Raw genomic sequence first — 6,000 nt, 5'->3', positions numbered from 1 at the left:
GCGCTCTATTAAGATATGCCATTTAAGGGGGTGCCTGGGTGGCTCAGTGGTTGAGCCTCTGTCTTCAGCTCAGGTCATGATCCCAGGGTCCTGGGATCGAGTTCAGGTTCTCCGTGGGGAGCCTGCTTTTCCCTCAGCCTATGTCTCTGCCTCTCTCTGTGTCTCTCATGAATAAATAAATAAAATCTTTTTTAAAAATCTGTCATTTTTTTTTGTCTCACAAATGCAAGATAATCAGACTTGGCCATTTCAGGGACCAATACAAGTAACCTAATTACAATAGCAATAATAAATGGGTTGGCTGGTGTAAGGTTGTTACATTTTAATTGTGCCAAGTAAAGGTATTCTAGGAGCTATCTACTTCTGTCATCATTTTATAAAAGAAAGGACACGAAAAAAAAAAAAAAAAAAAAAAAAAGAAAAAAGAAAGGACACGATAACACCAAAAAAAAAAAAAAAAAGCAGGTAGGGTATAATCTCCCATTAGCTCATGGTCTCCACATTAGCAAAATCTTAGCTTTCTGAATAATTTACCACAGTGTTCTTGGCTTTCCCATTTGGGGGAGGGTGAGCACGGACATCATCTGTTCCCTCTGGGCCCCCACGTGCACTCTGCTGCTCCCCTCTCAAACCCTTTGGTCCCTGTGTCTCCTTTTGCTTTGGTCTCTATGTCCCCGCCTCTGATCCTGATACCCCCCCCCATCCTGTCACCCAGCTCTGTTTCCTGCACTATGTGCAGAAGGATTTGTATCTGTCTTATTCAATCCTTCCCTCTAACAAGACAATATTTCTGAGATTCCAAAGCCAAGACAAGAAGTCCAGAACAAAAACAAAACAACAGCTAAGACATTTTGTGCTTACTTGCATCACTGCTTTTTGTTTTCCTTCAGTTTTTTGGGCTGTTTTGTTTTATTTTTTTTTTATTTTTTAAGATGAGAATTTGGGAAGACGATAAAAATCTGTGTTCTTGGTTAGAAGACCTGATGTGAAGTAACAGCTCTGTCACTCATCAGTTGTGCAATGTGAGGAAACCCTCCATCCCTGGTGATCACAGCGTCCTTACACTGTCACATGTCCTGACATGTGTGTTTCTACTAGAGGGGTAACTGGAGTTTCAAGTGATCTTGTAAATAACCAAAGGGTAGGTCCAGAACCTCTGGAATTTGGACTTTGCCACTCTTGCCTCTGCCATAGATAGCCTCTGCCCAGGCCTCACCCTGGGGTACGGCCACTCCTGTTAGATATTGTTACCAACTCTCTTTTGAGTCCCGTGGCTGTTCTTTTGTCCCCAAGCTGATCAACTACACATTGACTTTACTTGAAAATTCATAGTTTGGCATTTCTGTGTTGGTTTTGTACGTTCTTCCTCTGTTTAGCCCGCTTTGCATTACTCTCCTATGAATTATTACTCTTTCTTCTTTTCTATTCTTGGGCTTTCTAGGATTTGTGCTTTGAAACACTCTCCCCTTTGATGGTCTCTAAATTTTGTATGACCTGTTATTTTTTAAATCACCTTCAGACGTTTTCATTCTTTTCTGTTTTACATCCAATGCACTAACAAACTCTTTTTATTTCAACTCCTTACCTTTTTACCCTGCAGTTGAATTTAACTTAAGAGTCTAATATGATAAATGTCCCTTTTCAATTTCAAGTCTTTAGCTAATGCCTTTCCCTGTCACTTCTTCCATTCATTGTAACCTGCTGCTATAGTGCGTTAGGAAGAAACTGCTATTGTATTTTATTTTTTTCTTCACAGCAGATCCTAAGCGAGCTTTTTTCTTCTTTCTTTCAAGGAGGTGGCTTGTGTCCAGTGAGCCTTTTTACTGACTCATTCCTTTTACTGTTTGGGCTTCATTCGGGGTTCTCAGCTCTGACATTGCAAGCAGCATGAGCCGAAAGCACCGCCTCCTGTCCTGTGCTGCCCTTAAAGTTCAATTCCTTGGGCTAAAAAAAAATCATCAAAAGCCCCAGGATAGCTGTAGTTTCAGATGATCACTTGTATTTCCATCTGCCTCCTAAATTTTGGTTCCTCATGATTTCTATCACTTTCTTCTTAACTTGGAGGTACATTGAAAACAATGTTCGGTATGCCTCCCTACATTGTTTATTGAGATGACATTCACATAACATGATATTAACCATTTTGAAATGTACAATTCAGGGGCGCCTGTGCAGCTCAGTCGGTTAAGCCACCAACTTTTGATTTCAGCTCAGGTCATGATCTTCAGGGTCAGGAGATCGGGCTCCACACTAGGATGTGGAGCCTGCCTAAGAGTCTCTCGCTCCCTCTCCTTCTGCCCCTCCTCCTGCACAGAGTGCACTCTCTCTCTCAAAAAAAAATGAAGTGTACGATTCAGTGACAGTTAGCATATTCACAGTGTTGTGCAACCACCACCTCTAGTTACCTCCAAAACATTTTCATCACCCCAAAGGGAAACCCTGTACCCACTGGGCAGTTAACTCCCTCCCCCACCCCACCCCCAGGCCCTGGCAACCACCATTCTGCTTTATGTCTTTTTTTAAAAAATATTTTATTTATTTATTTGAGAGAGTGAGAGAGAGAGAGAGAGAGATAGAGAGAGAGAGCACAAGTAGGGGTGAGGAGAGAGAAGCACACTCCCGGCTCAGCAGGGAGTCGGATGTGGGCCTGGATCCCAGAACTCAGGATCATGACCTGAGCTGAAGGCAGACACTCAACAGACTGAGCCACCCAAGCACCCCTGCTTTATGTCTTTATGAATTTACCTATTCTGGATATTTCATATAAAGAGTATCATACAATATGCAAGCTTTTGTGTCTGGTTTCTTTTATTTAACATATTGTGATATTTATTATATTTTATCTAATTTTTTTAGTGGTTTTATATTGGGGGAATTTTTAGGACATCTAGTATATATGTCATGTTGCTGGAAATAAAACTCCTATATCTGATTATTACTTAATGTTACCATGAGTAGGAAATTAAGAGACCTTATTGAAAAATCCCCTTTGATATTTATCTTTCAACGTGTCAAAACTTTCACTCAATGCTTTACATTAAAAAAAGGTAAGAGAATTTTCTCTAATATTTGGTCAATGATTCCCTACAGCAGTGGAGATTCAAAATATAAATTCATTTTAGCTTCATTTTGAATCCCATACTAAATTTTACTTAATAAATTACCAGAAAGATGATTTTTTTCTAACTTCACCACAGGTAAAAATTATTTTTTAAATCAGGGAAAATGCATTGTAAATATATCTGGCAGCTTTTCTTTCCCATAGGGATCAACTCTTTTTTTTTTCTTTTCCATAAGGATCAATTATTAATGAGCTTCTGAATGGTAGTTGGAAGTAGTAATTGTTTCTCAAAGTGATGAAATAATGTCTCCAGGATAGGATAGCCAGAGGCAAACAATATGGGACCTACCTGCTTTGGTAGGGTGATTTTGTTTTGTTTTGTTTTTTAAAGATTTTATTTATTTATTTATTCATGAGAGACGCAGAGAGAGGCAGAGACATAGGCAGAGGGAGAATTAGGCTCCCTGTGAGGAGCCCCATGTGGCACTCCATCTAGGGACTCCCGGATCACCACCTGAGCCAAAGGCAGACGCTCAACCACTGAGCCTCCCAGGCGTCTCTGGTAGGCTGCTTTTGAATGCACAAATTTCCCAAGTGTTTTTGAACTGAGAGAACACAGTCTTTATCAACTAAGAATAGTTGCTTCCTGGGAGGGACTCCAGATTTTCAACGGTCTTTTTCCTTTTATCACGGGCAATTTTTCTTCTGCCCCAAAATGTAGAAGTAGAAGCATTTATTAAAGGTAATCATCTCTGCGATTAGCCGGCAATGATTTGTCTTTCATTGTCAGATGCACTTATTTCAACCAGCAAACCTGACTGAGGTTGACCCAGGACCACTGAAGTCAGGATCTTTGAAGTGAACATGTGTGATCTCAATGGATGTAGTTCATCATTTGCCTTTTCATCTTTGCCTTTTCTGCCAGACAGTACTACTGTCTGGCAGCACTTTTATTCATCTTAGAGACAAATTTCTCAAATGCATAGGCTTTATTTGCTCAAATTATCCCTTATTTGTCTCAGTTGGATAGGGGGAAAATTACATTAGAGACTTCTTAAACATCCAATTCACCTAGTATGGCATGCTTTCATCTAAGACTAATGGTTCTCAACAAAGGGGCAATTTTTCTCTCCCAGGAGACATTTGACAATGTTTGCAGACATTTTTTGTTTGTCACAAATAAATGGTGGAGGGAGGAGGGGAAGGGCAGTGGTGATGCTACTGGTATCCAATGTGCAGAAGACTGGTGTATTACTTAGGGTTCTACAGAGAAACAACCAGTACAATGGAGAGACAGAGATAGAGGCAGAGACAAAGACAGAGATAGAATAGAGAGATATATAATGAAGGATTGGCTTACATACCTGTGGAGGCTGAGAAGTTCCATAATCTGCCATCTGCAAGCTGGAGACCCAGGAAAGCCAGTGGTGTAATTCCATCCAAATCCAAAAGCCTGAGAACTAGGGGAGCCAATGGTTTAAAGTCTAGTCCAAGGGTCAGAGAAGATGAGACAAGATGTCCCAAGTCAAGCAGGCGGGCAGGAAGAGAGAGGGGCAAATTCTTCCTTTCCCCATTTTTGTTCTATTTCATCAATCTATTTCATCCAACCCATGGATTGGATGATGCTACCCATGTTAGGGAGGGCAATCTGCTTTCATAAATCCCCTGGTTTGAATGCTAATCTCATTAGGAAACACTCTCATAGATACACTCAGAGATGTTTAACCTGGGCACTCTGTGGCCAGTCAAGTTGGCACACAAAATTGACCATCACACCAGGCGTGGTGGTAAGCATCCTCAAGTGCACAGGATGGCCACCATAACAAAGAATTCTTCTGTCCAAAAAAGTCAACTGTGCAGAACTTGAGAAACTTTGATCTAGCCTGAAGAAATTCTAGAGTTTAAGTCATTCCTTCTTGGTCTCTGATGACTTTAAATGACTTTTAAAGGCGCATTTGAAGTCGGCCAGGCCAGAGGATGTACTCTTGATATGAACACTTTCGCATCAAAATGTTAAAAATCTAAGATTTAGTCTCTTACTTTTCATTTTTTCAGTGCAAGAAACTTCACACCTATATTCTAGTTGAACAATTCTCAAAATACAGTCCTTGAGGCACTAATGGGTGACAAGAATTCCCTTGGAATTCTTGGTAGAAAGACCTCCAAATGTGTTTCTAAAAGCATCACATGCAATTCTGTAGACTTTAACTTTGTTTCCCTAGTTCTTTTCCTGCTGGAAAGTGCAAAGAGTAGGATCAGCCGCTGTGGAATCTTTGGCCCTGCCTAAATCATTCTCAGTCACTCTTCTTTGTAACAGCTCCCTCTGCCCAGCCTCCTGTCAAGATGGATATGTTCCATTCCTTTTCATAGCTACTCTTTATCTACGGATCTTGGTCTTCCTTCAAGACCCCCTTTAAGTTCCTCTCACACTGGTTAATGTATTCATTTATTTGTTTATTCATTACCCACATTGGGAATTTACTAAACATCACTACCACAAGGCTAAGGGCTGAGGAAATAGGAAACGCCCCAAAGATGGAGTTCCTTAAGTAGCACAATGTTGGAGGAATCTGACCTCTGTTAACTCTGCTCTCTCCCTGTACCCCACAATTTAATACTTGCTTATAACCTACTATTTATTACTCTCAAATTGACTTCATGTTGAGGTCTCCTCCTGAACCAGAAACATAGTATCCTTTCTGGCTAGGGTTGTCAGATAAAGTATGGGACACACAGTTAAATTTGAATTTCAGATAAACAATGAATCATTTTTTTTTTAGTATGAGTATGTTGTAAATGCTGCATGGGACACATTTATGTGAAAAAAAGATTATTCGTTGAAATTCAAATGTCAATTGGGCATCCTATATTTTTATTTGTGAAATTTGGCAACCTTGTTTAGGGCAAGGATTCTCTAATATTTTCCCTACATCTCCAAG

The sequence above is a fragment of the Vulpes vulpes genome, chromosome X (genome assembly GCF_048418805.1).
Source record: "Vulpes vulpes isolate BD-2025 chromosome X, VulVul3, whole genome shotgun sequence".
In the NCBI taxonomy this organism is placed as follows: domain Eukaryota; kingdom Metazoa; phylum Chordata; class Mammalia; order Carnivora; family Canidae; genus Vulpes; species Vulpes vulpes.
This window is presented reverse-complemented; position numbering follows the sequence as displayed.